Genomic DNA, 11499 nt, shown 5'->3' on the forward strand with positions numbered 1-11499 from the left:
CAGGTATCTAAGAAATTTGAAGGTATGACACGGCTAATATGCTTCTCTCATTTTGGGATCTTCGTGTGTCTCTGTTACGATATAGTTCAGCACTGTCAGGACATCTTGTAATTGGTCAATGTCAGCGCGTGTCAAAGTTCACCATCACATAAAGGCACAGAGCAAGTTTATTCAGCCCCAGTTGATTGCATTGATTCCATTATAATGAACTGGTTTTTGGTCTTTACCATGATAAATGCCGGTGTGACTGGACTCGAAGGATCTCTCAAGCCTTTGCAATAATTGCAGAAGAACAACGTGTCCTATATAAATCAGTATAGGCACTCCAGCTGGAATTTGGTGGCATCTGGAATGGGGAACTCTTTCCCCGTGGCTGGTTCCTGCTTCCTTTTCAATCAAAAGCAAGGACCAAACCTGCAATGGAAACTGTGTGAGATTATTCCTCTGTGACAGAGACTTCCTAATCTCTCTCCACTGGCTTCAGAGAGAGACAGGTAAATGGAGCGTCTCTTTCCGTTTGCGCTTTCTTCTTGCAGTGACCCTTTTCCCTCAGACCTCCATGTGCCTCCCTCCTCAGTGTGACAGTGTGAGATGACAGGTGGGCCTGCAGAGCTTAAAACTCCTAACCCCACTGCACAGCCACTTTCAGAGCATCACTTTTTGTGGCTGGAGGTCGGTGAACCTCTCTTCCTTTGGTCAGACAGGACACTGAGGAGAGGATGTGCACTCAAATTCGGCTGTCAACCTTGTCCCTTATGGGTTTTCTTTCACACTGCTGTCTTAAACTATGTTGCAATGGAGGCATACGAGGAAATAGCTCCTTTCCTGAGGAGGAAAGCATCGCTGAGATTCCTCCCCAGGAGGTGCACATGGTGTTTTATTCCCTGTACTTCCTGGTCCCCAAGAAACAGCAATTATTGCACTTGCACATTCAGAACTATTATAGTGCTTTTTTGCCAGATGATGTAACAGCTGTTTGAATGTAAGACCAGGGGAAAAAATAACCCTTTCCTCAACTCTGCTACTTGTGTGATAAACTGCTAGCAGCCATTTGTGATAGCATGAAATGAAGCGGTTTTGCTTGACGTGATGCAAACGTGACACGCTGTGCATTGAAGCATATGTGGAGTTTTTTCACCTTCACACAATGGCAATAGCTTAACACATTTTGATGCAACACATCCTCATACCTAAATGACTGGTTGATTGTCAGCATCTCCAAAAACAACACATATCACCATTTCCAAAACAACAGTGTTACAGCGACACATGTACCAGACCTCGGTGTTCTGGTAGGTTTAGGCAAGAAATCTACTTAGGAAAACATCATGGTTTGGGTTAAAATAACAATGTTTCTTCTGTAAATTCGATTACAGATGTACTTACGTTACCTAATCAACTTAGATTATGTCTGTGGTGTAACATTAGTAAGTAGAAAGAACTGCGACCAAGAAACTCCTGTACTTGTCTAAGTCGACCGTCCATCCCTGACCTCCTCCCCGGACGTGCTCTTCACTCTTTATACTACTTCTCCTCATTCCGCCTTTGCAGCTGTAATAATTTCTACAACCACTGGAGGTCACTGGCTAACAATAATGGTAAATATGGGTCATGATAAGCTGCTTTCACAGCTATATGTTTGTTTTTCTGATGAGGACGACACTTTGAAACTACAGTGTCACATGACAGGGGACGTAGGGCATGGCTTTGAGTCTTGTGGAGGCATGCCTATCAAAAAGTAACAGCAGTATGGATCATATGGCTATTTGTTCTCAATTCAGCACTTAGGGGCTACTTGTCCTTGAGCAGTTACAACAGAAAAAATAAAATAATTGTGAAATTTCCCTTGCTGAGTGGCAGCTCTGCCAGAGAGGGCAGAAGTGAAACTCTAGTTAGTTCGTGTGCACATCCTTGTGTCAAAGGAGGTGTGCTTGACTTTGCAAGACATGTTCAAAATGTAACAAGAATTTCAACTTGATAAAGAGCAGGTGAAGTTTGAAGTGATGGGTATGGAGAGTGAAAACCCTGTGCTGCAAATCTCTCAGTCTGAAGAGCTCCAGCTTCTTATCAGGTTCCAATACCTTTATTCTTTGTTCTTCAGCTGTTTGAATGAAAGTCCTTGAAGCTTAATCACACACAGTTTACATGATGAATGAGATGAAAACATGCATATTAATTCAAAGGAAATATCTGGCTGATACACCTTTTGCTTCCTTTTGGCTGTTAGGCACAGGTCGGTGGTTGGACAGCAGGTGCCCGTGGCAGGTGATGCTCTGATGTTTAATAATCTTTTTTTTTCTTCTCAGACTGTGGCTGCATGGCCCTCGCACGTCATTGCGTATTCGAGTCCAGCTAGGAGTGCCTTGCATCCCTTATGGCCTTCGCCTCTGGTTACAACTAACAGCAAAATCCATCAGAGGGCGGAGGATGCATGTATGAAAATTTAAAGGGCATGCATCCACCTGATTGGGCAGTCAGTGCATGCATCTTTCTCTGGCTGCTGAGCAGGAACTTATTATTGATGTCTCTTACTGGGCGATGCACATACTGATAAACTGAGGTTACATCAAGGGAATATCCATTTTGTTATTATTAAAAAAAAAATCCCATTTTAAATTTCAATGCGGGTGAAATCCTAATTCAACAAATGTGTTTTCGGCTGAAGGAAACCAGTTTTTTGTGAAATACATGGTTTCTGAAGCCAAAAACAATAGTGGAAAAAAAGAAGAATGTTTGCATACATATGCTTTTATATCTTGTGTATTTTTCAGAAATGTGTTTTATTCTGAAAGCGCCCTCATGTTGGCACACGCAGGCAGCTGCACACAATGAAGTGGTCTTTGAATTAATCCGTCAATCAAATGTAGTTTTTTGCCACGTTCAGGATTCATTTCTGCCATCAGTCCAAGGTGAAAGGTCTCATTATGCCATTAATTTCTGAAAAGCCCTCATATGTGCAGAAATTTAAATCTAACAGGCTTAATAAGGGAAACTGGAGACCACACACTCTGGAAACTGACAGACCAACGTACGATCCCAAAGCTTTTGGTGCTGAAACCGTAATTAATTGAAAATAATTATTGCTTTCACAGACTGAATTACATTAGAGAATGGTTTCAGAAAGGTCTAAATGACTTGGTCGGAGCTCGGTTTGACTCAACTTGGAATATATTTTCTCTGACTGGTGGCAGACGGGATAAAACTTCTGTTCTTCAATCATCATTTCTGGAAAAGACTTAACATAGCAACCATGTGGGGCTTTTATGAATAATGATAAATGCATGAAAGGGAAATATTAAAGTGACACTTTGTCTCTACCTCTTATTTTTTAAGGTGTTTTTTTTACATTGAGTAAAATATATTCACTTAAAAAAACAGTTTCTCATCTTTCCTTTGGTATATGTAGGGAAAGATATTTGCAACATCTGTCGTCTGTGCATTCAGGAAATGGAGCTAATAGGTCAAACAGCAGCGAACATAATATACAACCAGTATTCTGTGATAAATATAAGAATAGCTTGCTTCTGAGAGTGAACAGCTATTGAAAATACAACAGAGAGAGAGGATAATAAAAATAAAATGACAAAATGAAACGTCAGCTACAACAAATACATGCCTGGAAATGTATGCATGGCAAATCCCCAGAGGCCCTGCACATGGTTACTAATATGCTGAACCTTCATCCTTAAGTGAGCACATGCGTGTACCTAATTGCACATGGTGTTGACACGAACCTCAGCCCTGGCTAAGAAGCTTATTAGTGACAGACTGACATTGGCTCTTGCATGTATAAGTAAACACGGCTCCAAATAAAATCTTTAAAAAAAAAAAAACATGTCAGTGCTTCTTAGAGATGAGGGAAAATGAATTCCCTTCAGATGTCTTCACTGGCCGACATCTCCAACCACATCCCACTGCACCCACCCTCAAGGTTACTTCATCAACAGCCAATCAACACATGAAAAAATCCAAACTGTGAACATCTCATCTGCCAGACTTTCCCACTCCTCTACTCACTTACACTTCATAGATGAAGTCTCAGCCCACACTGCGGGTCAGTATGAAAATGCTGTTATGCAAACGATCTTCTAACTCAGATTTGTGCGATCTTATGATGTTTTATTGAAACTGAGCCTTGACACGATCCTTCAGACGGATTATGTTTCATCAAAGCACATTGAAAAAGTAAAACATTCGAAATCAAGGTGAGTTTTTTTTTCCACGATATTCAAAAACCTTGTTTTTATTAATTTCGGCATAAATCAAGTTGTTGAAATGAGATTAACCAAGAGTTTGCTTGCATAACATTTGGCATCCATTACCATTCAGGCTGTCTCAGAGCAGATTTTCCATTTAGCCCAAAAAAGCTGCAGGAACAAATGCCTGCTACGCACTGAAGGAAATTTAAGAAGGTGGCATGACCTCAATTAAGATGAAGATCTTCACGAAGTAGAAAACTCTCACGGAAAAGTGTGAACTCTAAACTATATGCAAATATAACTTACAGAGGATATCTGTGTCGTACATATATTTTGAAAAGGGTGATGCAAAAATGGCCTATAGAATATATTAAAGCTGCAGAAAACATCAAATGTAGATTTGGGAAAGAAATACTTGAAATTCATCCCAAACCCTTTTCACTGCGGGCTCTGCAGTAACTCCTCCAATTCAGAGTCAGAAAAATCTTATTGTCCACTGAACAAACTGACAGAAACAAGTCTCTCTGTTGCACTAAAGAAAAACAGTCTATGCGTTGAAACATTTTGGATTAAAAGTATAAAAGTAAAGAGCAAAGATATGCCGGTGTAGGTACATCATCAATGTTATGCATTTTTTCTTTTATTAAGAGTGAGCAAGTAAAAGAAGGTGTTGTCTGCGGATTTGAATCTGTATTCGTACAAACCCTCCCAGTGGTGGACAGCAAGTTTAACCAAAACTGACACTTGTACTTAAAACAACAGTTAAACTGGCAACAGACACGTTTTCTGCTTCAACGTATCATCAGGAAGTCAATGCTGATGGCAGAATGTGATGGATTTAGAGTAATTAAACTATAAACCTTGCAATCACTGTCCAATCTTGTTGTTCTTTTAGGCAACATGGCAGAAAGAGGGAAGATGAATATAATGAATTCAAAAGTGAGAACAAATCCTTTGGTCTTAGATCAGTGTGTACAATTAAAGTGGAAACATACATTTTTGCGAACCAATATTAGCAAAAAATTAGCATATTTATTGTATTAATATATTCACCACACTATCATCATTGATTTCAATTAAGAAGGTTCTGTTCAGTTCTCGCTGATAAATTTAAGCCCGTGAGCAGGGTCATGTAGGCATTTCAGAATCAACACTATTCCTGTGAAAAGATAATGACAACACAACACAAACTACTCGTGCTAACAGCATAGATACATCCTTAAGAAAAGGGAGAACATCACAAGAACATGGTGTTATAGCTAACGTCGTAGTTATCAGAACACAGCGCTAACATTAAAAGATGTCTTGCTAAAAGCCTCCTGCCATTATCTACACTATGAATAACATTCAATTCACTTTCAAGTGAAAATCATTGTACGATATGTAGAAGTGAAAGTCTGTATGAAAAAGCGATGCACGGCATGCTGTCACATTGTAACAGTAATTATAATGGCTGCCAGCTTTCAACAGCTGTCCTTGGAGAGGGTGAGCGTATCTTTACATGGAGGTAGAGTAGCTGTCCTTGTTGTAAGAGGATTGGCTGAAACAACTTTTGTACTCGTACTTATCTGCCAAACAGAACCACAAAGGGAAAATGCCTTAGGAGGTGTTTTGTTTTTTGGCCCTTTCCTCAATCCTAACCTTAAAATAAGCAGTCATTTGCCGGGTCGGGGTTTAAGGGGGGGTTTAACTGTGCACACTAATGCACAGGCACTCTCCCTGTATGTGTCTGCTCTGCTGACTTTCTTTTGTCTGCAGTAAGTTTTAAAACACCTCGAGTTTTGGATTTTTTTTCACCCCTGATTCTGTTTTTCACAACAGCAAGTGAGACACGTGTGGAGGAAGCTAGTTGTTAATTACTCAGCCTATCAAATCTATCACAACCAACGCGGTGCCACATGACATCACGGCGACCAGGTGCACTTGCAAGCTTGGAGGAAACAAAAGTGTGAGTAGGCTTTTTTAGAGGTTGCATCCCAATTAGTGTTTACAGGAGGGATTCAAGACCAGAGAACATCTCTGTGTTTCTCTGCAGAGCATGTGTGAATGTCAGCAGAAGGGAGGAGAAGAGCGAGAGCAGACTGTCCACGAGTTAACTGATTGTAGTCGGATACAAACACGAAAGTAATGAAATGCTACAATCGGTCGTTAAATTTACTTGGCGGCCCGACAAAGTAAAGTCTGTGTGTGGGAAACACTGATATTATAGGAATACTACAGGCAGCAGTGTGTCTCCATGATCCTCCCGCTCTTCTGCAACTACACATTGCTACTTGTCACTATATCCATGAAGGTCACACTACTCTGCGGAGATTATAGGCTACAACATAGTATAGAATTGAGTGTTTATAGTTGAGAGAATATTATCGATACAAGACCGACATTCACATTGATGCATTCACAAACATGTACTCTTCTTCAGCAGTACGAACAGCTTCATGGATTCATTAATACACAGCACAGCCAGGGGGTGAAGCCTTTGTGCAAAAACACTTCTTGTTGGTTTTAACTTGAGATGCCCTAAAAAAGGGCTACTCTGTGTCTGTTAGGGCCCGTGTCCACACAGCGTTCTTTCAGGCAGACGAGCGCTGACTGTGTGCTGAGATGAAGCGACAACAATATCTTGACAATCTGCCACTGTGTGATCGACACTCCCCCTTTTGCGGTGTACTGTCAGCTCATTTGTTTCATTTGACGTGGGGACATCAGAGCAGAGACGATGTGGGTGCGTGACATGATCCGCTGGATGCACAAATATGTAGAATATTATCGCCCAGACCAGGAAAAAGAAAAAGAGCGACGGTGACGTCACCAGCAACGAGAGGTTTTCAACTCGAAGCGGCCAGCAGCGAGCTACTCCTCCATTTTCTTAGTTACCAGGGCGATAGGTAATGATGCCCCTGCCTGATCTAATATATGATTGTTTGCCTGAAAAAGAGCAACAGTGACAACCCCAGCACCTTTCTGAAAAGCTCAGAGTTTTTCAACTAGAAGCGCTCTAGTGGCCGTGCAAAAAACTAGGCAGTCACAAAGTGACGCTGGCGAATGGACACAGGCCCCCAGGTTACTGATATTCAGAGCAGTGGTTGAGGAAATAGACTCTAACCAGCATAAACCTCACATAAAGTCAGGATTTACCCCTTCATTCTTAGCAGAGGGGCTTCATTCTGGTCATTTTGCTAACAAGGGGTTAGCATCCCCCTCCTTGAATTGTGTACAGCATAGTTACAATGACAGTGAATCACCATTACGACAATGTGCTAGCTCTGCCTCTAAAAATAAAAGCAGCATGATTTGAATCATTCGTCACTTCAGCTGGTCAATGAGGTCAGGTAAACATGTTGTCACATACTGTCTGCAGGTGTGTGTGTGTCTGAGTATGTTGTTATCATGGCTACAACACTTCAGTGACATGAAAACAAATCTGTGGTATGTAAACAGATGTTTTTTTTTCATGTGAAGAGCTGTTGTGTCAAATGCTGGGAATGTACTTCAGCTCCCACTCAGATATAAGACAGGTGAACGCCTCAGCTGGCGACATTATGACACTTATCTCTACAGCACACAAACTGAACGTTCTGCATGATGAATAATGATGATGTTTTTCAGTTGGAAACAATGTTTGTCACGCACCACTTTTGGTGCTCTGCGTGTGAGAAACTTAAATTAAGTTCACAGCTGGACCTCTAAATGTGCCCACTTTCAATCAAGGCCTGATACACACACACACACACACACAACACACACACAACACAAGGATCAAAATTAAGTGTTACTGTACTGAAAATGAGTATGTGGCGCACTGTAATGTTGTTTGTGTTTTTTAGTGTTGTAGAAATTACCAATTAAAGGCAGAAAACAAACAGTCTGAGAGGTGAATCAAGATGTATTAACAAGTAAATTACTGTTGGTGGTTTCAATATAAACTTTAGTGTAGAAGAATTCACAACTAACATATTTAAGTGAAGATAATTTAATATAACGATGTCCACGGTCCTTTGAATTTGAAAAAGTCATCATATTCATCCTTTCTTGTTTTTTCGTGTTCGTGTTGCTCAGTGCCTGAATGTATTTCTCTCCTCCCCTATAAACTCGTCATTAAAAGCCACGGTCAGTCTGAAACACTTTAGTCTGGACGTACAGTGTGTGTGGCCCTCTCTCTTTGTCAGATCAGATTTGGGCTGTAGATCCTTCAGTTAGGTGGAACGTTCATGTTCGCTCCAGCTGCTCCGGAGAATCGACGATGGAGCGACCAACAGGCTGAGTCAATGAGGAGATCAGCAGAAAACACCTTGTCCTCACTGGTCCTGATTTACCTGCTCAATACGAGTAACTGTCGCCAAACTCTAACTGCCTAACTTAAAATGCCAGGCTTGTCATCATTTCTATTTCATGTTGACAGTTTAGCCTCCCTTTACTTCCTGTCTTTGTCTGCTTTCCTGCCCTTTTCTGTGTATTCCTGAAAAAAAAAGAAGCATTCCTGTGTTTTCCCCTCATTCTTTGTTGGTTTGTCTGCATCTCCTGCGTCTCCTCGGTCCTGTCTTCCTGTCGTGATTTACCTGCATTTGCTGCATTTGTCCTTGTGTTACTTGCAGTTTTTTTGTTTGTACTTGATCATTCCTGTTTTGTTGCCAGCCTTTTTACCTGCCTTTTGCTATTATTAAAAGCTCGCTTTTAGTTTTTAACCTGCCTGACTCAGAGTTCTGCATTTGGGTAAGCTTTTGATAACCTTCACAGGCTTTAATAACCTGAGTGCTAGGAGTTTAGAGAGTGTGTGTGTGTGTGTGTGTGTGTGTAGTGGATTTGTCGTGCATAAAAAACAGAGAAAGCGAGTCTGTTCTGGTGAAGTCTTACAGCAGTTTTTTAATTTGGGGCTCCTAATTTTTACCTGACAATACAGTTAAAGTAGGGAGTGAATGTTTGTTTTACTGAAACTGAGAATATTGACTTAAGTGGACTCTGATGACCTCAGGTATACATTAAGAAATATGTTGTGTTTACATGATTTAAAGCTGTTGAATTAAAACCACCTGAGAAGGAATCTGAACGCACCTCAGCTTCTGCTCACAGAGATCGTGCGGTGGCAGCAGTGGCGACACTGATCAGGGATCAGAAAACACTACAACAACTCGTTATGCCTTCTGTATGATCACACGAGTTGAGATTGCTGTAGCCAATTTCTTCTTTAATGAGACGGCCAATTACAGTGTCATTTCAGTATTACTTCAAATGCCGTTACCACAGGGGACGGACCCTTTAATAGCTACTTCCACAAACCAATTACTGACATACGTTCACTTGGAGGAATACTGTCTATGTGGCATAGGGAGTTAAATGCTTTTACACTTTTCAACATCTGGCTGGAGCGTGTCTCAAATTTAAAGTTGTGTTCCTGTTTCTCTGACTGAGCCAGCAAATGTTTATTCCTGTTTGTCAGTACCGGTGTCACCTTCTCTGTGATGCTGCAGTCAGACTACCGTGTAGTGCATCATAACGGACATCAACCGATGCCACGTCTGGGACGCCTCACTACATCCTTACAGGAAAAACGAGCAGTTCAGAAATTTCTTGCCTTCTATTTTCTAGTATAACAAATCCCATGATGTGTTCTGTCATGTTGACCAATAGGAGCCCAGAGCACTCGTCTGTGCACAACTGTAAACATGACAAAGCAAAAGAGGAATGATGTCGGCGCTGCGAGGTGGGAACAGGTGAAACAGAGCAAAGGTTGTTTTTCTGTCATCTTTTGGGTTTTTTTTTTTTAGGCATTTGTCTGTTTATAATCTTGTCAGTCGATAACACCTTCTCCCTGATTACATCACACAGGTCGTTAAGGTTGGCAAGCTACAATTGGTCAGGGACCGACGTGTAGCCTGTCAAGTCTTTCGGCCAATTCAATGCAAGAATTTATGACACTACAATCGGCCATTCTGACACAGTGAACGTCTTAACAGACTCAAAAATCATGTAGTCTGAACCAGGCGTTGGAGCTTGTTGCTGCTTCTCACCTAGAGCCTGTTTCTGAACTTAGACCTGTTCCTGTCTATTTCAGCTTGTTCCTGTTTCCCTGCCAGAGCTGTTTCTCAGCCTGTGCCCACTCCTGAACCTTTTTCTCATTTTGAACCTGCCCTGCCCATCTCCTTCCTCTCCAGCCTCAATCAGTCAGGCTCCTCTCTTGGCGTATCTGACATCCATACTATATACTAATTCCATGCAGTATGATCCTCAGTTGGATCTCAGTATAGTTGAGATCCAGCAACTCAAGACACACACAGAGGTAAAGGAACAAAAAGAAAGCTTTAATGCTGGAAACCAAAGTCCAAAATCCAAAAACCAAGCAACAAAAAGGTGACAAGAAGAGTCAAAGGAATCGAAAGAGTTACACAGAAACAGAGAATGAAATATAAATCCATGTTGAACAAATCAGGAACACAGGGGAACACACAAGGACCGGGCCATGCCTTACAATACCCATGCTACCATACTATTTCGTATATGCCAGAAAAAGATTCAGTACTTTCCATCAGGAAGTATGTGAAATGCAGTATGCCAAATATACCAAGATGTCCTACTACATCCAGTCGTATTTTGCAGTACGCAAGCCAGCATGCTTTTCTGGCTATTCTGACCCACAATCCTATAAGATACATCACGGTGTGTCACGCAAAAATAAACCGACATCACAGCTCATTTCACAGAATAACAGACACCACAACGACAGATGAAAGCACATCTACACATACAAGTGTAACTGTTATGTTCTTTGTACTCCAAACGGGTCAAAGTTCAAGGTGTACTGTCATGATGTGGTAAGGCAAGGCAAGTTTATTTGTATAGCACAATTCAGACACAAGGCAACTCAAAGTGCTTTGGCACGTCCACTTTTGTGCTTACTTGCAACAGCATGTACTTTGTAACGGCAGCTGCAGGAGGTACCAAAAGTAAAAAGTATGTTTTCCCGCCCTGTACACAGAACAAGGGCGGGAAAACAGACAAAGAGAGGACCGGAAAAGTAAACATGACACTTGAAGATAAACTATCAAAATAAAACAAGAAATCACAAAACTAAAAACCCAAACCATGACAGTCATTGGCAAATAAATGTCAAAAGAAAGCGTTCAGAATGAAGTCTGGTTTTTGGTATACATCCCTTGAAGTTTTTTCAGTGTGAACACACAACATAACATACTTGGAAGTATTATGTATTTGGGACACACCTCTTGTTAAGCCTTATCTGCCCTCTAATCACCCTATTGTAAGTGAATTTCTCACCCGACCCACTCACCTGCCTGCTCAGCTC

Source organism: Pagrus pagrus (assembly GCF_965226575.1).
Source record: "Pagrus pagrus genome assembly, chromosome: 5".
In the NCBI taxonomy this organism is placed as follows: domain Eukaryota; kingdom Metazoa; phylum Chordata; class Actinopteri; order Spariformes; family Sparidae; genus Pagrus; species Pagrus pagrus.